The following is a 25,102-nucleotide window of genomic DNA, read 5'->3' as shown; positions in this document are numbered from 1 at the left end:
CCCTTAGTTATTTGGCATTGAAACTCTTTTCTGCACTTGCTCGCTGCACTGGCTCGCTGCACTGGCAGAGGGAAGAAGTCCATAAACACCAGAAGGGAATCTATGATAGCAGCCGAACGCGCTAGCCAATTGCGCCACAGAGGAATGCTGATTGGCTAACGACACCCATAAGGAAAGCAAACATTACATTTTTACTAAGGCCAACACGAATAAAATCTTGCAGTTGACTTCCGGTATGCCATAGTGTAGCCCGTACGAAACTTTTAGCTAGTTCCGCACTAGAAATAGCTACGAAGTTAGGAGTATTTAGCTAGAAATATTCAGACTAAAATTTTTAAATTCCACATTTGGAATTTTAGGGTAGTTTTAGCTGTTTTTTCTAGCTAGAAATCTTAGATTGAAGGTAGCTTGAAATTTTCTCGCTACCATACCAATTGACGAAAAAGGGATTTTCCGAGCGCAGTTCCTTTATTAGCCTGGTCAACCATCCGGTTACTGTTTTAGAATTATTTGCTGCGCTTATTTACCTATGGTTGCTGGTTGTCCGGATCTGGCATTTTCTTATGTTTCTTGTTCTATAAATATTTGATCCTATTATAGCTATGTCAATAATTCTTCACTTAGACTTCAAATTATAAAACTAATCAAATAGAATCAAGTAAAAACTTATATAAAAATAAGAAATTAAAAAATATATATTTTCAACATTTTACCTATTGCCCATACCTATTAAGCTATTATACTATGCGTAGGTTATACATAGAAAAATCTGTAGGCCTATTTTGTGTTTAGGACTACCCCATATGCAGCGTTTTTTTAACCTTTTTTTATATCACGATTTATTTCGCGATCAAATTCAAAAGCGAAACCCTAGATTAAAAATTCCATACTAAAATTAGCTGTAACAGTTAGGAAATATATTAGGGGGGAAAAATTCGAGCTGATTTTAAGGTCAATTATTTCAAGCCAGATCATAAAACGTCCTAGCTAGGAAAATAAAAGCTGATTTCTGCTAAAAAAAGTGGAGCGAAACCCTAGATCAAAACTTCCATACTGAAATTAGCTTACAGTTAGGAAATATATTTAGGGAGAAAAATTCAAGCTGGTTTTCAGATTAGTTTTTTCAAGCAAAATAAGAAAACGCCCTAGCTTGAAAAAAAAAGCTAATTTCTGCTAAAAAAAGGGGAATTATGTTGAGGTAAAAAATTTCGAGGTGATTGCAAGCATCATAGCTGGTTTGATTTTTTAGCCTAGCACCGCGCGAGCTGTTATTAGCTAACAGTTAAAATTTAAGCTAAAAGTTTCGTACGGGAGAGGTTATCACATCGTCTTCGCAAGCTGAAGATCCTCAGTTTGTTCCTAGGTGGAAGCATCAGAAAAGCTATGGGAACAAATAATATCCGAAGAAAAGTAAAAAAAATGAGTAATAGTAGTGTATCTCATCTAGACGATTAGGCAATTATTTGATTAGGCAACTGTGAACTACCCACAAAACCAAACAATCATAATAAAAGTTCGTTCACGGCTAGCGGACAGAACAAAATGTCTTCAATAAAACTTGGTTGATAACATTGGAATAGAGCAAAAAATTGAAGCCTGGCTAGCTCAGTCGGTAGAGCATGAGACTCTTAATCTCAGGGTCGGGGGTTCGAGCCCCCCGTTGGGCGTTACATGTTTGCAAATATTGTAGATTTAATTTAGATTTTGGGAGACCATCGTTAGTATTTTATAGTCATTTCAGAAAAATTCAATGGTGGCATAAAGTTTCCATAGTGTAGTGGTTATCACGTCGGCCTAACACGCTGAAGGTCCTCAGTTCGATCCTGGGTGGAAACAGGGAAGTATTTTTTAGAAAGACTATCAATCAGATGCATATTTGGAATTTATGCAAAGGCCATATTCTTTGTGAATGAAATCTACAATCTGATGATGACAATCTGAAAATATTCGCAATGCTGTATCCGGAAGAAGTCAACGGACAGGGGAAGATCAATGGCGACTGCTTTTGTTGTGCAGGTGCTTTAACCCTTCAGATACTTTCTTCTTTAGCCAATCGACAATGCCCTTTGGTTTTAGGCATGTGGGAAATGACTTGCGCTGGATGGGGAAGAAGTCCATAAACACCAGCAGAGGGGAATCTATGATAGATTACACCTGAACCTGGAACAGTAGCTCCACAGAGAGAATGAACATGATGCGTGTGCACCCTACGCTGCAAATTTTCAGTAGATTCAACAGTCATCAGCTAAAGAAGCCATATCGTGAGTGTGCACTCTACAATGCAAGCTTTAGTCCGGTATAAAGTCATGAGAAGAAGAGTTTAAAATAGAGCAAGAGATTTCAATCACCATGCGCCCCTGGGTGGGATCGAACCACCAGCCTTCCGGTTAACAGCCGAACGCGCTAGCCAATTGCGCCACAGAGGCATGTTCATTAGCTAACGACACCCATTAGGAAAGCAAACAATACATTTTTGTGCAGCTGTGCTGTGCTGTGCTGTGCTTTGCCTGGAAGAATTTCTTCTTGTTTCTATTTCATAAACATCATGGATGTTTTTATGAATTCATTGATTCAATTAACTTTAAATGGTGTATTGGATATTGATTTACATATCCTGTAAGAATAAATCGCTTTGAATAAGCGAATCAGTAAATATATCAAATTCAAATTCATTGAAGTGGTGTTTGCCAGCTCGTCAAAGCAGTATTTTTGATTTTTCTTCAACGCCCATGCAAGATATGACTTATAAGGAGTTATCATGTCAATTATTCGTGTGTGAACGAAAAAGAAATGAACATCCATATTTTTACCTAAAAAGTATCATTGTTGAAAATTGACTTCAATTCCGTAGGTTGACTAGTCTGCTAAGATCTATCAATAATAGCTAAATTGCAATAGCCGAGAATTGAACTCGGGTCAATTGCTTGGAAGGCAACTATGCTAACCATTAAATCACCAACGCCTGCTGTGAGTAAGCGTCATCATTTTCGTATTGTATTGTCACATCTTTTTAAATGACAGAAAATCGACAAGTATTACCACTTGGTGACCTTGTATCGTGGTACATTAAGCATTCTCTATCACTATATCAAAGCAACCTCTCTAATTATGTTGCAATGCGATGATCATGTGAATTCAGAAAACCAAAAGTTTGTCAGGAGTGGGATTTGAACCCACGCCTTCATTGAAGACCAGAATACTGCAACTTCTCTTATTGAAGTAAGGAATATGTCCTTGAGTCTGGCGCCTTAGACCGCTCGGCCATCCTGACCACATCATATATACCTTGTCCCTTAGTTATTCGGCATTGAAACTCTTTTCTGCACTTGCTCGCTGCACTGGCTCGCTGCACTGGCAGAGGGAAGAAGTCCATAAACACCAGAAGGGAATCTATGATAGCAGCCGAACGCGCTAGCCAATTGCGCCACAGAGGAATGCTGATTGGCTAACGACACCCATAAGGAAAGCAAACATTACATTTTTACTAAGGCCAACACGAATAAAATCTTGCAGTTGACTTCCGGTATGCCATAGTGTAGCCCGTACGAAACTTTTAGCTAGTTCCGCACTAGAAATAGCTACGAAGTTAGGAGTATTTAGCTAGAAATATTCAGACTAAAATTTTTAAATTCCACATTTGGAATTTTAGGGTAGTTTTAGCTGTGTTTTCTAGCTAGAAATCTTAGATTGAAGGTAGCTTGAAATTTTCTCGCTACCATACCAATTGACGAAAAAGGGATTTTCCGAGCGCAGTTCCTTTATTAGCCTGGTCAACCATCCGGTTACTGTTTTAGAATTATTTGCTGCGCTTATTTACCTATGGTTGCTGGTTGTCCGGATCTGGCATTTTCTTATGTTTCTTGTTCTATAAATATTTGATCCTATTATAGCTATGTCAATAATTCTTCACTTAGACTTCAAATTATAAAACTAATCAAATAGAATCAAATAAAAACTTATATAAAAATAAGAAATTAAAAAATATATATTTTCAACATTTTACCTATTGCCCATACCTATTAAGCTATTATACTATGCGTAGGTTATACATAGAAAAATCTGTAGGCCTATTTTGTGTTTAGGACTACCCCATATGCAGCGTTTTTTTAACCTTTTTTTATATCACGATTTATTTCGCGATCAAATTCAAAAGCGAAACCCTAGATTAAAAATTCCATACTAAAATTAGCTGTAACAGTTAGGAAATATATTAGGGGGGAAAAATTCGAGCTGATTTTAAGGTCAATTATTTCAAGCCAGATCATAAAACGTCCTAGCTAGGAAAATAAAAGCTGATTTCTGCTAAAAAAAGTGGAGCGAAACCCTAGATCAAAACTTCCATACTGAAATTAGCTTACAGTTAGGAAATATATTTAGGGAGAAAAATTCAAGCTGGTTTTCAGATTAGTTTTTTCAAGCAAAATAAGAAAACGCCCTAGCTTGAAAAAAAAAGCTAATTTCTGCTAAAAAAAGGGGAATTATGTTGAGGTAAAAAATTTCGAGGTGATTGCAAGCATCATAGCTGGTTTGATTTTTTAGCCTAGCACCGCGCGAGCTGTTATTAGCTAACAGTTAAAATTTAAGCTAAAAGTTTCGTACGGGAGAGGTTATCACATCGTCTTCGCAAGCTGAAGATCCTCAGTTTGTTCCTAGGTGGAAGCATCAGAAAAGCTATGGGAACAAATAATATCCGAAGAAAAGTAAAAAAAATGAGTAATAGTAGTGTATCTCATCTAGACGATTAGGCAATTATTTGATTAGGCAACTGTGAACTACCCACAAAACCAAACAATCATAATAAAAGTTCGTTCACGGCTAGCGGACAGAACAAAATGTCTTCAATAAAACTTGGTTGATAACATTGGAATAGAGCAAAAAATTCAAGCCTGGCTAGCTCAGTCGGTAGAGCATGAGACTCTTAATCTCAGGGTCGGGGGTTCGAGCCCCCCGTTGGGCGTACATGTTTGCAAATATTGTAGATTTAATTTAGATTTTGGGAGACCATCGTTAGTATTTTGTAGTCATTTCAGAAAAATTCAATGTTGTCATGAAGTTTCCATAGTGTAGTGGTTATCACGTCGGCCTAACACGCTGAAGGTCCTCAGTTCGATCCTGGGTGGATACAGGGAAGTATTTTTTAGAAAGACTATCAATCAGATGCATATTTGGAATTTATGCAAAGGCCATATTCTTTGTGAATGAAATCTACAATCTGATGATGACAATCTGAAAATATTCGCAATGCTGTATCCGGAAGAAGTCAACGGACAGGGGAAGACCAATGGCGACTGCTTTTGTTGTGCAGGTGCTTTAACCCTTAAGATACTTTCTTCTTTAGCCAATCGACAATGCCCTTTGGTTTTAGGAATGTGGGAAATGACTTGCGCTGGATGGGGAAGAAGTCCATAAACACCAGCAGAGGGGAATCTATGATAGATTACACCTGAACCTGGAACAGTAGCTCCACAGAGAGAATGAATATGATGCGTGTGCACCCTACGCTGCAAATGTTCAGTAGATTCAACATTCATCAGCTAAAGAAGCCATATCATGAGTGTGCACTCTACAATGCAAGCTTTAGTCCGGTATAAAGTCATGAGAAGAAGAGTTTAAAATAGAGCAAGAGATTTCAATCACGATGCGCCCCTGGGTGGGATCGAACCAACAGCCTTCCGGTTAATAGACGAACGCGTTAGCCAATTGCGCCACAGAAGCATGTTCATTAGCTAACGACACCCATTAGGAAAGCAAACAATACATTTTTGTGCAGCTGTGCTGTGCTGTGCCTGGAAGAATTTCTTCTTGTTTCTATTTCATAAACATCATGGATGTTTTTATGAATTCATTGATTCAATTAACTTTAAATGGTGTATTGGATACATATCCTGTAAGAATAAATCGCTTTGAATAAGCGAAACAGTAAATATATCAAATTCAAATTCATTGAAGTGGTGTTTGCCAGCTCGTCAAAGCAGTATTTTTGATTTTTCTTCAACGCCAATGCAAGATATGACTTATAAGGAGTTATCATGTCAATTATTCGTGTGTGAACGAAAGAGAAATGAACATCCATATTTTTACCTAAAAAGTATCATTGTTGAAAATTGACTTCAATTCCGTAGGTTGACTAGTCTGCTAAGAACTATCAATAATAGCTAAATTGCAATAGCCGAGAATTGAACTCGGGTCAATTGCTTGGAAGGGAACTATGCTAACCACTAAATCACCAACGCCTGCTGTGAGTAAGCGTCATCATTTTCGTATTGTATTGTCACATCTTTTTAAATGACAGAAAATCGACAAGTATTACCACTTGGTGACCTTGTATCGTGGTACATTAAGCATTCTCTATCACTATATCAAAGCAACCTCTCTAATTATGTTGCAATGCGATGATCATGTGAATTCAGAAAACCAAAAGTTTGTCAGGAGTGGGATTTGAACCCACGCCTTCATTGAAGACCAGAATACTGCAACTTCTCTTATTGAAGTAAGGAATATGTCCTTGAGTCTGGCGCCTTAGACCGCTCGGCCATCCTGACCACATCATATATACCTTGTCCCTTAGTTATGTGGCATTGAAACTCTTTTCTGCACTTGCTCGCTGCACTGGCTCGCTGCACTGGCAGAGGGAAGAAGTCCATAAACACCAGAAGGGAATCTATGATAGCAGCCGAACGCGCTAGCCAATTGCGCCACAGAGGAATGCTGATTGGCTAACGACACCCATAAGGAAAGCAAACATTACATTTTTACTAAGGCCAACACGAATAAAATCTTGCAGTTGACTTCCGGTATGCCATAGTGTAGCCCGTACGAAACTTTTAGCTAGTTCCGCACTAGAAATAGCTACGAAGTTAGGAGTATTTAGCTAGAAATATTCAGACTAAAATTTTTAAATTCAACATTTGGAATTTTAGGGTAGTTTTAGCTGTTTTTTTCTAGCTAGAAATCTTAGATTGAAGGTAGCTTGAAATTTTCTCGCTACCATACCAATTGACGAAAAAGGGATTTTCCGAGCGCGCTTCCTTTATTAGCCTGGTCAACCATCCGGTTACTGTTTTAGAATTATTTGCTGCGCTTATTTACCTATGGTTGCTGGTTGTCCGGATCTGGCATTTTCTTATGTTTCTTGTTCTATAAATATTTGATCCTATTATAGCTATGTCGATAATTCTTCACTTAGACTTCAAATTATAAAACTAATCAAGTAGAATCAAGTAAAAACTTATATAAAAATAAGAAATTAAAAAATATATATTTTCAACATTTTACCTATTGCCCATACCTATTAAGCTATTATACTATGCGTAGGTTATACATAGAAAAATCTGTAGGCCTTTTTTGTGTTTAGGACTACCCGATATGCAGCGTTTTTTTAACCTTTTTTTATATCACGATTTATTTCGCGATCAAATTCAAAAGCGAAACCCTAGATTAAAAATTCCATACTAAAATTAGCTGTAACAGTTAGGAAATATATTAGGGGGGAAAAATTCGAGCTGATTTTAAGGTCAATTATTTCAAGCCAGATCATAAAACGTCCTAGCTAGGAAAATAAAAGCTGATTTCTGCTAAAAAAAGTGGAGCGAAACCCTAGATCAAAACTTCCATACTGAAATTAGCTTACAGTTAGGAAATATATTTAGGGAGAAAAATTCAAGCTGGTTTTCAGATTAGTTTTTTCAAGCAAAATAAGAAAACGCCCTAGCTTGAAAAAAAAAGCTAATTTCTGCTAAAAAAGGGGAATTATGTTGAGGTAAAAAATTTCGAGGTGATTGCAAGCATCATAGCTGGTTTGATTTTTTAGCCTAGCACCGCGCGAGCTGTTATTAGCTAACAGTTAAAATTTAAGCTAAAAGTTTCGTACGGGAGAGGTTATCACATCGTCTTCGCAAGCTGAAGATCCTCAGTTTGTTCCTAGGTGGAAGCATCAGAAAAGCTATGGGAACAAATAATATCCGAAGAAAAGTAAAAAAAATGAGTAATAGTAGTGTATCTCATCTAGACGATTAGGCAATTATTTGATTAGGCAACTGTGAACTACCCACAAAACCAAACAATCATAATAAAAGTTCGTTCACGGCTAGCGGACAGAACAAAATGTCTTCAATAAAACTTGGTTGATAACATTGGAATAGAGCAAAAAATTGAAGCCTGGCTAGCTCAGTCGGTAGAGCATGAGACTCTTAATCTCAGGGTCGGGGGTTCGAGCCCCCCGTTGGGCGTTACATGTTTGCAAATATTGTAGATTTAATTTAGATTTTGGGAGACCATCGTTAGTATTTTATAGTCATTTCAGAAAAATTCAATGGTGGCATAAAGTTTCCATAGTGTAGTGGTTATCACGTCGGCCTAACACGCTGAAGGTCCTCAGTTCGATCCTGGGTGGAAACAGGGAAGTATTTTTTAGAAAGACTATCAATCAGATGCATATTTGGAATTTATGCAAAGGCCATATTCTTTGTGAATGAAATCTACAATCTGATGATGACAATCTGAAAATATTCGCAATGCTGTATCCGGAAGAAGTCAACGGACAGGGGAAGATCAATGGCGACTGCTTTTGTTGTGCAGGTGCTTTAACCCTTCAGATACTTTCTTCTTTAGCCAATCGACAATGCCCTTTGGTTTTAGGCATGTGGGAAATGACTTGCGCTGGATGGGGAAGAAGTCCATAAACACCAGCAGAGGGGAATCTATGATAGATTACACCTGAACCTGGAACAGTAGCTCCACAGAGAGAATGAACATGATGCGTGTGCACCCTACGCTGCAAATTTTCAGTAGATTCAACAGTCATCAGCTAAAGAAGCCATATCGTGAGTGTGCACTCTACAATGCAAGCTTTAGTCCGGTATAAAGTCATGAGAAGAAGAGTTTAAAATAGAGCAAGAGATTTCAATCACCATGCGCCCCTGGGTGGGATCGAACCACCAGCCTTCCGGTTAACAGCCGAACGCGCTAGCCAATTGCGCCACAGAGGCATGTTCATTAGCTAACGACACCCATTAGGAAAGCAAACAATACATTTTTGTGCAGCTGTGCTGTGCTGTGCTGTGCTTTGCCTGGAAGAATTTCTTCTTGTTTCTATTTCATAAACATCATGGATGTTTTTATGAATTCATTGATTCAATTAACTTTAAATGGTGTATTGGATATTGATTTACATATCCTGTAAGAATAAATCGCTTTGAATAAGCGAATCAGTAAATATATCAAATTCAAATTCATTGAAGTGGTGTTTGCCAGCTCGTCAAAGCAGTATTTTTGATTTTTCTTCAACGCCCATGCAAGATATGACTTATAAGGAGTTATCATGTCAATTATTCGTGTGTGAACGAAAAAGAAATGAACATCCATATTTTTACCTAAAAAGTATCATTGTTGAAAATTGACTTCAATTCCGTAGGTTGACTAGTCTGCTAAGATCTATCAATAATAGCTAAATTGCAATAGCCGAGAATTGAACTCGGGTCAATTGCTTGGAAGGCAACTATGCTAACCATTAAATCACCAACGCCTGCTGTGAGTAAGCGTCATCATTTTCGTATTGTATTGTCACATCTTTTTAAATGACAGAAAATCGACAAGTATTACCACTTGGTGACCTTGTATCGTGGTACATTAAGCATTCTCTATCACTATATCAAAGCAACCTCTCTAATTATGTTGCAATGCGATGATCATGTGAATTCAGAAAACCAAAAGTTTGTCAGGAGTGGGATTTGAACCCACGCCTTCATTGAAGACCAGAATACTGCAACTTCTCTTATTGAAGTAAGGAATATGTCCTTGAGTCTGGCGCCTTAGACCGCTCGGCCATCCTGACCACATCATATATACCTTGTCCCTTAGTTATTCGGCATTGAAACTCTTTTCTGCACTTGCTCGCTGCACTGGCAGAGGGAAGAAGTCCATAAACACCAGAAGGGAATCTATGATAGCAGCCGAACGCGCTAGCCAATTGCGCCACAGAGGAATGCTGATTGGCTAACGACACCCATAAGGAAAGCAAACATTACATTTTTACTAAGGCCAACACGAATAAAATCTTGCAGTTGACTTCCGGTATGCCATAGTGTAGCCCGTACGAAACTTTTAGCTAGTTCCGCACTAGAAATAGCTACGAAGTTAGGAGTATTTAGCTAGAAATATTCAGACTAAAATTTTTAAATTCCACATTTGGAATTTTAGGGTAGTTTTAGCTGTGTTTTCTAGCTAGAAATCTTAGATTGAAGGTAGCTTGAAATTTTCTCGCTACCATACCAATTGACGAAAAAGGGATTTTCCGAGCGCAGTTCCTTTATTAGCCTGGTCAACCATCCGGTTACTGTTTTAGAATTATTTGCTGCGCTTATTTACCTATGGTTGCTGGTTGTCCGGATCTGGCATTTTCTTATGTTTCTTGTTCTATAAATATTTGATCCTATTATAGCTATGTCAATAATTCTTCACTTAGACTTCAAATTATAAAACTAATCAAATAGAATCAAATAAAAACTTATATAAAAATAAGAAATTAAAAAATATATATTTTCAACATTTTACCTATTGCCCATACCTATTAAGCTATTATACTATGCGTAGGTTATACATAGAAAAATCTGTAGGCCTATTTTGTGTTTAGGACTACCCCATATGCAGCGTTTTTTTAACCTTTTTTTATATCACGATTTATTTCGCGATCAAATTCAAAAGCGAAACCCTAGATTAAAAATTCCATACTAAAATTAGCTGTAACAGTTAGGAAATATATTAGGGGGGAAAAATTCGAGCTGATTTTAAGGTCAATTATTTCAAGCCAGATCATAAAACGTCCTAGCTAGGAAAATAAAAGCTGATTTCTGCTAAAAAAAGTGGAGCGAAACCCTAGATCAAAACTTCCATACTGAAATTAGCTTACAGTTAGGAAATATATTTAGGGAGAAAAATTCAAGCTGGTTTTCAGATTAGTTTTTTCAAGCAAAATAAGAAAACGCCCTAGCTTGAAAAAAAAAGCTAATTTCTGCTAAAAAAAGGGGAATTATGTTGAGGTAAAAAATTTCGAGGTGATTGCAAGCATCATAGCTGGTTTGATTTTTTAGCCTAGCACCGCGCGAGCTGTTATTAGCTAACAGTTAAAATTTAAGCTAAAAGTTTCGTACGGGAGAGGTTATCACATCGTCTTCGCAAGCTGAAGATCCTCAGTTTGTTCCTAGGTGGAAGCATCAGAAAAGCTATGGGAACAAATAATATCCGAAGAAAAGTAAAAAAAATGAGTAATAGTAGTGTATCTCATCTAGACGATTAGGCAATTATTTGATTAGGCAACTGTGAACTACCCACAAAACCAAACAATCATAATAAAAGTTCGTTCACGGCTAGCGGACAGAACAAAATGTCTTCAATAAAACTTGGTTGATAACATTGGAATAGAGCAAAAAATTCAAGCCTGGCTAGCTCAGTCGGTAGAGCATGAGACTCTTAATCTCAGGGTCGGGGGTTCGAGCCCCCCGTTGGGCGTACATGTTTGCAAATATTGTAGATTTAATTTAGATTTTGGGAGACCATCGTTAGTATTTTGTAGTCATTTCAGAAAAATTCAATGTTGTCATGAAGTTTCCATAGTGTAGTGGTTATCACGTCGGCCTAACACGCTGAAGGTCCTCAGTTCGATCCTGGGTGGATACAGGGAAGTATTTTTTAGAAAGACTATCAATCAGATGCATATTTGGAATTTATGCAAAGGCCATATTCTTTGTGAATGAAATCTACAATCTGATGATGACAATCTGAAAATATTCGCAATGCTGTATCCGGAAGAAGTCAACGGACAGGGGAAGACCAATGGCGACTGCTTTTGTTGTGCAGGTGCTTTAACCCTTAAGATACTTTCTTCTTTAGCCAATCGACAATGCCCTTTGGTTTTAGGAATGTGGGAAATGACTTGCGCTGGATGGGGAAGAAGTCCATAAACACCAGCAGAGGGGAATCTATGATAGATTACACCTGAACCTGGAACAGTAGCTCCACAGAGAGAATGAATATGATGCGTGTGCACCCTACGCTGCAAATGTTCAGTAGATTCAACATTCATCAGCTAAAGAAGCCATATCATGAGTGTGCACTCTACAATGCAAGCTTTAGTCCGGTATAAAGTCATGAGAAGAAGAGTTTAAAATAGAGCAAGAGATTTCAATCACGATGCGCCCCTGGGTGGGATCGAACCAACAGCCTTCCGGTTAATAGACGAACGCGTTAGCCAATTGCGCCACAGAAGCATGTTCATTAGCTAACGACACCCATTAGGAAAGCAAACAATACATTTTTGTGCAGCTGTGCTGTGCTGTGCCTGGAAGAATTTCTTCTTGTTTCTATTTCATAAACATCATGGATGTTTTTATGAATTCATTGATTCAATTAACTTTAAATGGTGTATTGGATACATATCCTGTAAGAATAAATCGCTTTGAATAAGCGAAACAGTAAATATATCAAATTCAAATTCATTGAAGTGGTGTTTGCCAGCTCGTCAAAGCAGTATTTTTGATTTTTCTTCAACGCCAATGCAAGATATGACTTATAAGGAGTTATCATGTCAATTATTCGTGTGTGAACGAAAGAGAAATGAACATCCATATTTTTACCTAAAAAGTATCATTGTTGAAAATTGACTTCAATTCCGTAGGTTGACTAGTCTGCTAAGAACTATCAATAATAGCTAAATTGCAATAGCCGAGAATTGAACTCGGGTCAATTGCTTGGAAGGGAACTATGCTAACCACTAAATCACCAACGCCTGCTGTGAGTAAGCGTCATCATTTTCGTATTGTATTGTCACATCTTTTTAAATGACAGAAAATCGACAAGTATTACCACTTGGTGACCTTGTATCGTGGTACATTAAGCATTCTCTATCACTATATCAAAGCAACCTCTCTAATTATGTTGCAATGCGATGATCATGTGAATTCAGAAAACCAAAAGTTTGTCAGGAGTGGGATTTGAACCCACGCCTTCATTGAAGACCAGAATACTGCAACTTCTCTTATTGAAGTAAGGAATATGTCCTTGAGTCTGGCGCCTTAGACCGCTCGGCCATCCTGACCACATCATATATACCTTGTCCCTTAGTTATGTGGCATTGAAACTCTTTTCTGCACTTGCTCGCTGCACTGGCTCGCTGCACTGGCAGAGGGAAGAAGTCCATAAACACCAGAAGGGAATCTATGATAGCAGCCGAACGCGCTAGCCAATTGCGCCACAGAGGAATGCTGATTGGCTAACGACACCCATAAGGAAAGCAAACATTACATTTTTACTAAGGCCAACACAAATAAAATCTTGCAGTTGACTTCCGGTATGCCATAGTGTAGCCCGTACGAAACTTTTAGCTAGTTCCGCACTAGAAATAGCTACGAAGTTAGGAGTATTTAGCTAGAAATATTCAGACTAAAATTTTTAAATTCAACATTTGGAATTTTAGGGTAGTTTTAGCTGTTTTTTTCTAGCTAGAAATCTTAGATTGAAGGTAGCTTGAAATTTTCTCGCTACCATACCAATTGACGAAAAAGGGATTTTCCGAGCGCGCTTCCTTTATTAGCCTGGTCAACCATCCGGTTACTGTTTTAGAATTATTTGCTGCGCTTATTTACCTATGGTTGCTGGTTGTCCGGATCTGGCATTTTCTTATGTTTCTTGTTCTATAAATATTTGATCCTATTATAGCTATGTCGATAATTCTTCACTTAGACTTCAAATTATAAAACTAATCAAGTAGAATCAAGTAAAAACTTATATAAAAATAAGAAATTAAAAAATATATATTTTCAACATTTTACCTATTGCCCATACCTATTAAGCTATTATACTATGCGTAGGTTATACATAGAAAAATCTGTAGGCCTTTTTTGTGTTTAGGACTACCCGATATGCAGCGTTTTTTTAACCTTTTTTTATATCACGATTTATTTCGCGATCAAATTCAAAAGCGAAACCCTAGATTAAAAATTCCATACTAAAATTAGCTGTAACAGTTAGGAAATATATTAGGGGGGAAAAATTCGAGCTGATTTTAAGGTCAATTATTTCAAGCCAGATCATAAAACGTCCTAGCTAGGAAAACAAGATTCCTTCGGTAATGTCCTTCGGGAATTTTTTTAAACGTTAAAGAGACAGAAAATCAATATTAAATAGTAGAAAGTAAATAGTACACATACTATTATGTTTGGAAAATCCTGTTTCCCTTTATTCTCTTAAATGATTTGATTCTTATTAATTAATTGACTAATAATCTGTCAATATTATGAGTTCATGTTTAGATTAAGTTAAAATAACACTTATTACTATAGTAACAATACAATTATATCATGCGGTCACATGTTGCATTACATGAATCTTGGCTAATAGATAGCGAGCAACCATCATACCCATTTTTTCCCTTCTAATAATATAACAATGATTGTCTAATGAACATCAACCCAGGCTGCTATTCGCATGGTTGGCGGTTCGAATCACGATCAAGTCGGAAAGGAAAACTAAGTTTGTAATTTTGAAAAATTCCTCTTAATAAGCTTTCGGAGGTAAATGGAAGTGGAAGATCGGTGGTAACTCTTCACGACCGCAAGAAGATCTTGATGACCGAGGAGAGGACAGAGGAAGAAGGGAGAGATGACCCAGAGCTTCAAAATGAATATAATATAACATTTTTCAAATGTTCCTCAACTTCTTGGTTGATGACCAACTGTTAAAAAAGGAGGCATAGAAATTTTACTGACAACCAAATTTATTAAAATCAAGATAAAAAATAGTAAACAAAAAGAGGTAATAAATAATAAAACAAAAAAGGTTAAAAAAATAAGAGTGGGAAAATACAAAGTAAAAAGAAGAATAAAGACGAAATCGAAATCAAACATAAAAACCAAATCAAATAATTAATACTCTCCACTCCCATAGCAGAAAACTTGTCTTGCTAGGGAAGATCCAAACTTTTTTTTCTTTTTGTTTACACTGCTGAGCATGCACTGACAGTTGGAAGGTTACGCAAAAAAAGCGAATTCACTGCCTAGGATTCGGCAACCAGCTAGGTAACAAGTACGCAAATTAAATTTTTAAAACAGTAATGAAAACAAATGAAAACCCCACTACGCAATGTATCAAATTTTGACAGAATTATGTACAAAATTTGGTGACGATTTGTCATTCAGGGAAGAAACGTATAAAGGATTACCAAATGGACATTAAACCCTCTGAATTTCACTACTAGCTACTACTACCCTACCCCCTATAACCCACACCCTATATTGTTAAGGACCTTCGTATATAAATATACCTCAGGGATAAAAGCTGATTTCTGCTAAAAAAAGTGGAGCGAAACCCTAGATCAAAACTTCCATACTGAAATTAGCTTACAGTTAGGAAATATATTTAGGGAGAAAAATTCAAGCTGGTTTTCAGGTTAGTTTTTTCAAGCAAAATAAGAAAACGCCCTAGCTTGAAAAAAAAAGCTAATTTCTGCTAAAAAAAGGGGAATTATGTTGAGGTAAAAAATTTCGAGGTGATTGCAAGCATCATAGCTGGTTTGATTTTTTAGCCTAGCACCGCGCGAGCTGTTATTAGCTAACAGTTAAAATTTAAGCTAAAAGTTTCGTACGGGAGAGGTTATCACATCGTCTTCGCAAGCTGAAGATCCTCAGTTTGTTCCTAGGTGGAAGCATCAGAAAAGCTATGGGAACAAAAAATATCCGAAGAAAAGTAAAAAAAAATGAGTAATAGTAGTGTATCTCATCTAGACGATTAGTAGTATTAGGCAACTGTGAACTACCCACAAAACCAAACAATCATAATAAAAGTTCGTTCACGGCTAGCGGACAGAACAAAATGTCTTCAATAAAACTTGGTTGATAACATTGGAATAGAGCAAAAAATTCAAGCCTGGCTAGCTCAGTCGGTAGAGCATGAGACTCTTAATCTCAGGGTCGGGTGTTCGAGCCCCCCGTTGGGCGTTACATGTTTGCAAATATTGTAGATTTAATTTAGATTTTGGGAGACCATCGTTAGTATTTTGTAGTCATTTCAGAAAAATTCAATGTTGGCATGAAGTTTCCATAGTGTAGTGGTTATCACGTCGGCCTAACACGCTGAAGGTCCTCAGTTCGATCCTGGGTGGAAACAGGGAAGTATTTTTTAGAAAGACTATCAATCAGATGCATATTTGGAATTTATGCAAAGGCCATATTCTTTGTGAATGAAATCTACAATCTGATGATGACAATCTGAAAATATTCGCAATGCTGTATCCGGAAGAAGTCAACGGACAGGGGAAGATCAATGGCGACTGCTTTTGTTGTGCAGGTGCTTTAACCCTTAAGATACTTTCTTCTTTAGCCAATCGACAATGCCCTTTGGTTTTAGGAATGTGGGAAATGACTTGCGCTGGATGGGGAAGAAGTCCATAAACACCAGCAGAGGGGAATCTATGATAGATTACACCTGAACCTGGAACAGTAGCTCCACAGAGAGAATGAACATGATGCGTGTGCACCCTACGCTGCAAATTTTCAGTAGATTCAACAGTCATCAGCTAAAGAAGCCATATCGTGAGTGTGCACTCTACAATGCAAGCTTTAGTCCGGTATAAAGTCATGAGAAGAAGAGTTTAAAATAGAGCAAGAGATTTCAATCACCATGCGCCCCTGGGTGGGATCGAACCACCAGCCTTCCGGTTAACAGCCGAACGCGCTAGCCAATTGCGCCACAGAGGCATGTTCATTAGCTAACGACACCCATTAGGAAAGCAAACAATACATTTTTGTGCAGCTGTGCTGTGCTGTGCTGTGCTTTGCCTGGAAGAATTTCTTCTTGTTTCTATTTCATAAACATCATGGATGTTTTTATGAATTCATTGATTCAATTAACTTTAAATGGTGTATTGGATATTGATTTACATATCCTGTAAGAATAAATCGCTTTGAATAAGCGAAACAGTAAATATATCAAATTCAAATTCATTGAAGTGGTGTTTGCCAGCTCGTCAAAGCAGTATTTTTGATTTTTCTTCAACGCCAATGCAAGATATGACTTATAAGGAGTTATCATGTCAATTATTCGTGTGTGAACGAAAAAGAAATGAACATCCATATTTTTACCTAAAAAGTATCATTGTTGAAAATTGACTTCAATTCCGTAGGTTGACTAGTCTGCTAAGAACTATCAATAATAGCTAAATTGCAGTAGCCGAGAATTGAACTCGGGTCAATTGCTTGGAAGGCAACTATGCTAACCACTAAATCACCAACGCCTGCTGTGAGTAAGCGTCATCATTTTCGTATTGTATTGTCACATCTTTTTAAATGACAGAAAATCGACAAGTATTACCACTTGGTGACCTTGTATCGTGGTACATTAAGCATTCTCTATCACTATATCAAAGCAACCTCTCTAATTATGTTGCAATGCGATGATCATGTGAATTCAGAAAACCAAAAGTTTGTCAGGAGTGGGATTTGAACCCACGCCTTCATTGAAGACCAGAATACTGCAACTTCTCTTATTGAAGTAAGGAATATGTCCTTGAGTCTGGCGCCTTAGACCGCTCGGCCATCCTGACCACATCATATATACCTTGTCCCTTAGTTATTTGGCATTGAAACTCTTTTCTGCACTTGCTCGCTGCACTGGCTCGCTGCACTGGCAGAGGGAAGAAGTCCATAAACACCAGAAGGGAATCTATGATAGCAGCCGAACGCGCTAGCCAATTGCGCCACAGAGGAATGCTGATTGGCTAACGACACCCATAAGGAAAGCAAACATTACATTTTTACTAAGGCCAACACGAATAAAATCTTGCAGTTGACTTCCGGTATGCCATAGTGTAGCCCGTACGAAACTTTTAGCTAGTTCCGCACTAGAAATAGCTACGAAGTTAGGAGTATTTAGCTAGAAATATTCAGACTAAAATTTTTAAATTCCACATTTGGAATTTTAGGGTAGTTTTAGCTGTTTTTTCTAGCTAGAAATCTTAGATTGAAGGTAGCTTGAAATTTTCTCGCTACCAAACCAATTGACGAAAAAGGGATTTTCCGAGCGCGCTTCCTTTATTAGCCTGGTCAACCATCCGGTTACTGTTTTAGAATTATTTGCTGCGCTTATTTACCTATGGTTGCTGGTTGTCCGGATCTGGCATTTTCTTATGTTTCTTGTTCTATAAATATTTGATCCTATTATAGCTATGTCGATAATTCTTCACTTAGACTTCAAATTATAAAACTAATCAAATAGAATCAAGTAAAAACTTATATAAAAATAAGAAATTAAAAAATATATATTTTCAACATTTTACCTATTGCCCATACCTATTAAGCTATTATACTATGCGTAGGTTATACATAGAAAAATCTGTAGGCCTATTTTGTGTTTAGGACTACCCCATATGCAGCGTTTTTTTTTAACCTTTTTTTATATCACGATTTATTTCGCGATCAAATTCAAAAGCGAAACCCTAGATTAAAAATTCCATACTAAAATTAGCTGTAACAGTTAGGAAATATATTAGGGGGGAAAAATTCGAGCTGATTTTAAGGTCAATTATTTCAAGCCAGATCATAAAACGTCCTAGCTAGGAAAATAAAAGCTGATTTCTGCTAAAAAAAGTGGAGCGAAACCCTAGATCAAAACTTCCATACTGAAATTAGCTTACAGTTAGGAAATTTATTTAGGGAGAAAAATTCAAGCTGGTTTTCAGGTTAGTTTTTTCAAGCAAAATAAGAAAACGCCCTAACTTGAAAAAAAAGCTAATTTCTGCTAAAAAAAGGGGAATTATGTTGAGGTAAAAAATTTCGAGGTGATTGCAAGCATCATAGCTGGTTTGATTTTTTAGCCTAGCACCGCGCGAGCTGTTATTAGCTAACAGTTAAAATTTAAGCTAAAAGTTTCGTACGGGAGAGGTTATCACATCGTCTTCGCAAGCTGAAGATCCTCAGTTTGTTCCTAGGTGGAAGCATCAGAAAAGCTATGGGAACAAATAATATCCGAAGAAAAGTAAAAAAAAATGAGTAATAGTAGTGTATCTCATCTAGACGATTAGTAGTATTAGGCAACTGTGAACTACCCACAAAACCAAACAATCATAATAAAAGTTCGTTCACGGCTAGCGGACAGAACAAAATGTCTTCAATAAAACTTGGTTGATAACATTGGAATAGAGCAAAAAATTCAAGCCTGGCTAGCTCAGTCGGTAGAGCATGAGACTCTTAATCTCAGGGTCCGGGGTTCGAGCCCCCCGTTGGGCGTTACATGTTTGCAAATATTGTAGATTTAATTTAGATTTTGGGAGACCATCGTTAGTATTTTGTAGTCATTTCAGAAAAATTCAATGTTGGCATGAAGTTTCCATAGTGTAGTGGTTATCACGTCGGCCTAACACGCTGAAGGTCCTCAGTTCGGTCCTGGGTGGAAACAGGGAAGTATTTTTTAGAAAGACTACCAATCAGATGCATATTTGGAATTTATGCAAAGGCCATATTCTTTGTGAATGAAATCTACAATCTGATGATGACAATCTGAAAATATTCGCAATGCTGTATCCGGAAAGAGTCAACGGACAGGGGAAGATCAATGGCGACTGCTTTTGTTGTGCAGGTGCTTTAACCCTTAAGATACTTTCTTCTTTAGCCAATCGACAATGCCCTTTGGTTTTAGGAATGTGGGAAATGACTTGCGCTGGATGGGGAAGAAGTCCATAAACACCAGCAGAGGGGAATCTATGATAGATTACACCTGAACCTGGAACAGTAGCTCCACAGAGAGAATGAACATGATGCGTGTGCACCCTACGCTGCAAATTTTCAGTAGATTCAACAGTCATCAGCTAAAGAAGCCATATCGTGAGTGTGCACTCTACAATGCAAGCTTTAGTCCGGTATAAAGTCATGAGAAGAAGAATTTAAAATAGAGCAAGAGATTTCAATCACCATGCGCCCCTGGGTGGGATCGAACCACCAGCCTTCCGGTTAACAGCCGAACGCGCTAGCCAATTGCACCACAGAGGCATATTCATTATTTAACGACACCCATTAGGAAAGCAAACAATACATTTTTGTGCAGCTGTGCTGTGCTGTGCTGTGCTTTGCCTGGAAGAATTTCTTCTTGTTTCTATTTCATAAACATCATGGATGTTTTTATGAATTCATTGATTCAATTAACTTTAAATGGTGTATTGGATATTGATTTACATATCCTGTAAGAATAAATCGCTTTGAATAAGCGAAACAGTAAATATATCAAATTCAAATTCATTGAAGTGGTGTTTGCCAGCTCGTCAAAGCAGTATTTTTGATTTTTCTTCAACGCCAATGCAAGATATGACTTATAAGGAGTTATCATGTCAATTATTCGTGTGTGAACGAAAAAGAAATGAACATCCATATTTTTACCTAAAAAGTATCATTGTTGAAAATTGACTTCAATTCCGTAGGTTGACTAGTCTGCTAAGAACTATCAATAATAGCTAAATTGCAGTAGCCGAGAATTGAACTCGGGTCAATTGCTTGGAAGGCAACTATGCTAACCACTAAATCACCAACGCCTGCTGTGAGTAAGCGTCATCATTTTCGTATTGTATTGTCACATCTTTTTAAATGACAGAAAATCGACAAGTATTACCACTTGGTGACCTTGTATCGTGGTACATTAAGCATTCTCTATCACTATATCAAAGCAACCTCTCTAATTATGTTGCAATGCGATGATCATGTGAATTCAGAAAACCAAAAGTTTGTCAGGAGTGGGATTTGAACCCACGCCTTCATTGAAGACCAGAATACTGCAACTTCTCTTATTGAAGTAAGGAATATGTCCTTGAGTCTGGCGCCTTAGACCGCTCGGCCATCCTGACCACATCATTTATACCTTGTCCCTTAGTTATGTGGCATTGAAACTCTTTTCTGCACTTGCTCGCTGCACTGGCTCGCTGCACTGGCAGAGGGAAGAAGTCCATAAACACCAGAAGGGAATCTATGATAGCAGCCGAACGCGCTAGCCAATTGCGCCACAGAGGAATGCTGATTGGCTAACGACACCCATAAGGAAAGCAAACATTACATTTTTACTAAGGCCAACACGAATAAAATCTTGCAGTTGACTTCCGGTATGCCATAGTGTAGCCCGTACGAAACTTTTAGCTAGTTCCGCACTAGAAATAGCTACGAAGTTAGGAGTATTTAGCTAGAAATATTCAGACTAAAATTTTTAAATTCCACATTTGGAATTTTAGGGTAGTTTTAGCTGTTTTTTCTAGCTAGAAATCTTAGATTGAAGGTAGCTTGAAATTTTCTCGCTACCAAACCAATTGACGAAAAAGGGATTTTCCGAGCGCGCTTCCTTTATTAGCCTGGTCAACCATCCGGTTACTGTTTTAGAATTATTTGCTGCGCTTATTTACCTATGGTTGCTGGTTGTCCGGATCTGGCATTTTCTTATGTTTCTTGTTCTATAAATATTTGATCCTATTATAGCTATGTCGATAATTCTTCACTTAGACTTCAAATTATAAAACTAATCAAATAGAATCAAGTAAAAACTTATATAAAAATAAGAAATTAAAAAATATATATTTTCAACATTTTACCTATTGCCCATACCTATTAAGCTATTATACTATGCGTAGGTTATACATAGAAAAATCTGTAGGCCTATTTTGTGTTTAGGACTACCCCATATGCAGCGTTTTTTTTTAACCTTTTTTTATATCACGATTTATTTCGCGATCAAATTCAAAAGCGAAACCCTAGATTAAAAATTCCATACTAAAATTAGCTGTAACAGTTAGGAAATATATTAGGGGGGAAAAATTCGAGCTGATTTTAAGGTCAATTATTTCAAGCCAGATCATAAAACGTCCTAGCTAGGAAAATAAAAGCTGATTTCTGCTAAAAAAAGTGGAGCGAAACCCTAGATCAAAACTTCCATACTGAAATTAGCTTACAGTTAGGAAATTTATTTAGGGAGAAAAATTCAAGCTGGTTTTCAGGTTAGTTTTTTCAAGCAAAATAAGAAAACGCCCTAACTTGAAAAAAAGCTAATTTCTGCTAAAAAAAGGGGAATTATGTTGAGGTAAAAAATTTCGAGGTGATTGCAAGCATCATAGCTGGTTTGATTTTTTAGCCTAGCACCGCGCGAGCTGTTATTAGCTAACAGTTAAAATTTAAGCTAAAAGTTTCGTACGGGAGAGGTTATCACATCGTCTTCGCAAGCTGAAGATCCTCAGTTTGTTCCTAGGTGGAAGCATCAGAAAAGCTATGGGAACAAATAATATCCGAAGAAAAGTAAAAAAAAATGAGTAATAGTAGTGTATCTCATCTAGACGATTAGTAGTATTAGGCAACTGTGAACTACCCACAAAACCAAACAATCATAATAAAAGTTCGTTCACGGCTAGCGGACAGAACAAAATGTCTTCAATAAAACTTGGTTGATAACATTGGAATAGAGCAAAAAATTCAAGCCTGGCTAGCTCAGTCGGTAGAGCATGAGACTCTTAATCTCAGGGTCCGGGGTTCGAGCCCCCCGTTGGGCGTTACATGTTTGCAAATATTGTAGATTTAATTTAGATTTTGGGAGACCATCGTTAGTATTTTGTAGTCATTACAGAAAAATTCAATGTTGGCATGAAGTTTCCATAGTGTAGTGGTTATCACGTCGGCCTAACACGCTGAAGGTCCTCAGTTCGGTCCTGGGTGGAAACAGGGAAGTATTTTTTAGAAAGACTACCAATCAGATGCATATTTGGAATTTATGCAAAGGCCATATTCTTTGTGAATGAAATCTACAATCTGATGATGACAATCTGAAAATATTCGCAATGCTGTATCCGGAAAGAGTCAACGGACAGGGGAAGATCAATGGCGACTGCTTTTGTTGTGCAGGTGCTTTAACCCTTAAGATACTTTCTTCTTTAGCCAATCGACAATGCCCTTTGGTTTTAGGAATGTGGGAAATGACTTGCGCTGGATGGGGAAGAAGTCCATAAACACCAGCAGAGGGGAATCTATGATAGATTACACCTGAACCTGGAACAGTAGCTCCACAGAGAGAATGAACATGATGCGTGTGCACCCTACGCTGCAAATTTTCAGTAGATTCAACAGTCATCAGCTAAAGAAGCCATATCGTGAGTGTGCACTCTACAATGCAAGCTTTAGTCCGGTATAAAGTCATGAGAAGAAGAATTTAAAATAGAGCAAGAGATTTCAATCACCATGCGCCCCCGGGTGGGGTCGAACCACCAGCCTTCCGGTTAACAGCCGAACGCGCTAGCCAATTGCACCACAGAGGCATATTCATTATTTAACGACACCCATTAGGAAAGCAAACAATACATTTTTGTGCAGCTGTGCTGTGCTGTGCTGTGCTTTGCCTGGAAGAATTTCTTCTTGTTTCTATTTCATAAACATCATGGATGTTTTTATGAATTCATTGATTCAATTAACTTTAATTGGTGTATTGGATACATATCCTGTAAGAATAAATCGCTTTGAATAAGCGAAACAGTAAATATATCAAATTCAAATTCATTGAAGTGGTGTTTGCCAGCTCGTCAAAGCAGTATTTTTGATTTTTCTTCAACGCCAATGCAAGATATGACTTATAAGGAGTTATCATGTCAATTATTCGTGTGTGAACGAAAAAGAAAAGGACATCCATATTTTTACCTAAAAAGTATCATTGTTGAAAATTGACTTCAATCCCGTAGGTTGACTAGTCTGCTAAGAACTATCAATAATAGCTAAATTGCAATAGCCGAGAATTGAACTCGGGTCAATTGCTTGGAAGGCAACTATGCTAACCACTAAATCACCAACGCCTGCTGTGAGTAAGCGTCATCATTTTCGTATTGTATTGTCACATCTTTTTAAATGACAGAAAATCGACAAGTATTACCACTTGGTGACCTTGTATCGTGGTACATTAAGCATTCTCTATCACTATATCAAAGCAACCTCTCTAATTATGTTGCAATGCGATGATCATGTGAATTCAGAAAACCAAAAGTTTGTCAGGAGTGGGATTTGAACCCACGCCTTCATTGAAGACCAGAATACTGCAACTTCTCTTATTGAAGTAAGGAATATGTCCTTGAGTCTGGCGCCTTAGACCGCTCGGCCATCCTGACCACATCATATACACCTTGTCCCTTAGTTATGTGGCATTGAAACTCTTTTCTGCACTTGCTCGCTGCACTGGCTCGCTGCACTGGCAGAGGGAAGAAGTCCATAAACACCAGAAGGGAATCTATGATAGCAGCCGAACGCGCTAGCCAATTGCGCCACAGAGGAATGCTGATTGGCTAACGACACCCATAAGGAAAGCAAATATTACATTTTTACTAAGGCCAACACGAATAAAATCTTGCAGTTGACTTCCGGTATGCCATAGTGTAGCCCGTACGAAACTTTTAGCTAGTTCCGCACTAGAAATAGCTACGAAGTTAGGAGTATTTAGCTAGAAATATTCAGACTAAAATTTTTAAATTCCACATTTGGAATTTTAGGGTAGTTTTAGCTGTTTTTTCTAGCTAGAAATGTTAGAACGAAGGTAGCTTGAAATTTTCTCGCTACCATACCAATTGACGAAAAAGGGATTTTCCGAGCGCGCTTCCTTTATTAGACTGGTCACTCATCCAGTAACTGTTTTAGAATTATTTGCTGCGCTTATTTATCTATGGTCGCTGGTTGTCCGGATCTGGCAGCTTCTGATGTTTATTGTTCTATAAATATTTGATCCTATTATAGGTATGTCGATAATTCTTCACTTAGACTTCAAATTATAAAACTAATCAAATAGAATCAAGTAAAAACTTATATAAAAATAAGAAATTAAAAAATATATATTTTCAACATTTTACCTATTGCCCATACCTATTAAGCTATTATACTATGCGTAGGTTATACATAGAAAAATCTGTAGGCCTATTTTGTGTTTTGGACTACCCCATATGCAGCGTTTTTTTAACCTTTTTTTATATCACGATTTATTTCGCGATCAAATTCAAAAGTGAAACCCTAGATTAAAAATTCCATACTAAAATTAGCTGTAACAGTTAGGAAATATATTAGGGGGGAAA

The 25,102-nt window shown here is 37.4% G+C and overlaps 26 non-coding genes across 26 annotated transcripts; 14 read left to right on the top strand and 12 right to left on the bottom strand.

Annotated features, from left to right (window-relative positions):
* The first annotated feature begins 1,594 nt into the window (after positions 1-1,594).
* Trnak-cuu lies at positions 1,595-1,667 on the top strand. The gene has a single exon. It is a non-coding gene; the product is annotated as a tRNA-Lys (tRNA).
* A 96-nt stretch (positions 1,668-1,763) lies between these two features.
* On the top strand, positions 1,764-1,836 carry Trnav-aac. Its single transcript has one exon. It is a non-coding gene; the product is annotated as a tRNA-Val (tRNA).
* A 516-nt stretch (positions 1,837-2,352) lies between these two features.
* Positions 2,353-2,426, bottom strand: Trnan-guu. Its single transcript has one exon. It is a non-coding gene; the product is annotated as a tRNA-Asn (tRNA).
* A 726-nt stretch (positions 2,427-3,152) lies between these two features.
* On the bottom strand, positions 3,153-3,271 carry Trnal-caa. Its single transcript has 2 exons — positions 3,234-3,271; positions 3,153-3,197 (listed from the first exon to the last, which is right to left on the bottom strand). It is a non-coding gene; the product is annotated as a tRNA-Leu (tRNA).
* A 1,613-nt stretch (positions 3,272-4,884) lies between these two features.
* On the top strand, positions 4,885-4,957 carry Trnak-cuu. Its single transcript has one exon. It is a non-coding gene; the product is annotated as a tRNA-Lys (tRNA).
* A 95-nt stretch (positions 4,958-5,052) lies between these two features.
* Trnav-aac lies at positions 5,053-5,125 on the top strand. Its single transcript has one exon. It is a non-coding gene; the product is annotated as a tRNA-Val (tRNA).
* Positions 5,126-6,423: 1,298 nt separating this feature from the next.
* Trnal-caa lies at positions 6,424-6,542 on the bottom strand. Its single transcript has 2 exons — positions 6,505-6,542; positions 6,424-6,468 (listed from the first exon to the last, which is right to left on the bottom strand). It is a non-coding gene; the product is annotated as a tRNA-Leu (tRNA).
* A 1,613-nt stretch (positions 6,543-8,155) lies between these two features.
* Trnak-cuu lies at positions 8,156-8,228 on the top strand. Its single transcript has one exon. It is a non-coding gene; the product is annotated as a tRNA-Lys (tRNA).
* Positions 8,229-8,324: 96 nt separating this feature from the next.
* Trnav-aac lies at positions 8,325-8,397 on the top strand. Its single transcript has one exon. It is a non-coding gene; the product is annotated as a tRNA-Val (tRNA).
* Positions 8,398-8,913: 516 nt separating this feature from the next.
* Trnan-guu lies at positions 8,914-8,987 on the bottom strand. Its single transcript has one exon. It is a non-coding gene; the product is annotated as a tRNA-Asn (tRNA).
* Positions 8,988-9,713: 726 nt separating this feature from the next.
* On the bottom strand, positions 9,714-9,832 carry Trnal-caa. The gene is made up of 2 exons: positions 9,795-9,832; positions 9,714-9,758 (listed from the first exon to the last, which is right to left on the bottom strand). It is a non-coding gene; the product is annotated as a tRNA-Leu (tRNA).
* A 1,600-nt stretch (positions 9,833-11,432) lies between these two features.
* On the top strand, positions 11,433-11,505 carry Trnak-cuu. The gene has a single exon. It is a non-coding gene; the product is annotated as a tRNA-Lys (tRNA).
* A 95-nt stretch (positions 11,506-11,600) lies between these two features.
* On the top strand, positions 11,601-11,673 carry Trnav-aac. Its single transcript has one exon. It is a non-coding gene; the product is annotated as a tRNA-Val (tRNA).
* Positions 11,674-12,971: 1,298 nt separating this feature from the next.
* On the bottom strand, positions 12,972-13,090 carry Trnal-caa. Its single transcript has 2 exons — positions 13,053-13,090; positions 12,972-13,016 (listed from the first exon to the last, which is right to left on the bottom strand). It is a non-coding gene; the product is annotated as a tRNA-Leu (tRNA).
* Positions 13,091-15,913: 2,823 nt separating this feature from the next.
* On the top strand, positions 15,914-15,986 carry Trnak-cuu. Its single transcript has one exon. It is a non-coding gene; the product is annotated as a tRNA-Lys (tRNA).
* A 96-nt stretch (positions 15,987-16,082) lies between these two features.
* Positions 16,083-16,155, top strand: Trnav-aac. Its single transcript has one exon. It is a non-coding gene; the product is annotated as a tRNA-Val (tRNA).
* A 516-nt stretch (positions 16,156-16,671) lies between these two features.
* On the bottom strand, positions 16,672-16,745 carry Trnan-guu. Its single transcript has one exon. It is a non-coding gene; the product is annotated as a tRNA-Asn (tRNA).
* A 726-nt stretch (positions 16,746-17,471) lies between these two features.
* Positions 17,472-17,590, bottom strand: Trnal-caa. The gene is made up of 2 exons: positions 17,553-17,590; positions 17,472-17,516 (listed from the first exon to the last, which is right to left on the bottom strand). It is a non-coding gene; the product is annotated as a tRNA-Leu (tRNA).
* A 1,608-nt stretch (positions 17,591-19,198) lies between these two features.
* On the top strand, positions 19,199-19,271 carry Trnak-cuu. Its single transcript has one exon. It is a non-coding gene; the product is annotated as a tRNA-Lys (tRNA).
* A 96-nt stretch (positions 19,272-19,367) lies between these two features.
* Trnav-aac lies at positions 19,368-19,440 on the top strand. Its single transcript has one exon. It is a non-coding gene; the product is annotated as a tRNA-Val (tRNA).
* Positions 19,441-19,956: 516 nt separating this feature from the next.
* On the bottom strand, positions 19,957-20,030 carry Trnan-guu. The gene has a single exon. It is a non-coding gene; the product is annotated as a tRNA-Asn (tRNA).
* Positions 20,031-20,756: 726 nt separating this feature from the next.
* Positions 20,757-20,875, bottom strand: Trnal-caa. Its single transcript has 2 exons — positions 20,838-20,875; positions 20,757-20,801 (listed from the first exon to the last, which is right to left on the bottom strand). It is a non-coding gene; the product is annotated as a tRNA-Leu (tRNA).
* Positions 20,876-22,482: 1,607 nt separating this feature from the next.
* Trnak-cuu lies at positions 22,483-22,555 on the top strand. The gene has a single exon. It is a non-coding gene; the product is annotated as a tRNA-Lys (tRNA).
* A 96-nt stretch (positions 22,556-22,651) lies between these two features.
* Positions 22,652-22,724, top strand: Trnav-aac. Its single transcript has one exon. It is a non-coding gene; the product is annotated as a tRNA-Val (tRNA).
* Positions 22,725-23,240: 516 nt separating this feature from the next.
* On the bottom strand, positions 23,241-23,314 carry Trnan-guu. Its single transcript has one exon. It is a non-coding gene; the product is annotated as a tRNA-Asn (tRNA).
* A 718-nt stretch (positions 23,315-24,032) lies between these two features.
* Positions 24,033-24,151, bottom strand: Trnal-caa. Its single transcript has 2 exons — positions 24,114-24,151; positions 24,033-24,077 (listed from the first exon to the last, which is right to left on the bottom strand). It is a non-coding gene; the product is annotated as a tRNA-Leu (tRNA).
* Positions 24,152-25,102: the final 951 nt, after the last annotated feature.

Source organism: Daphnia pulicaria, chromosome 6, assembly GCF_021234035.1.
Source record: "Daphnia pulicaria isolate SC F1-1A chromosome 6, SC_F0-13Bv2, whole genome shotgun sequence".
In the NCBI taxonomy this organism is placed as follows: domain Eukaryota; kingdom Metazoa; phylum Arthropoda; class Branchiopoda; order Diplostraca; family Daphniidae; genus Daphnia; species Daphnia pulicaria.
This window is presented reverse-complemented; position numbering and strand designations above follow the sequence as displayed.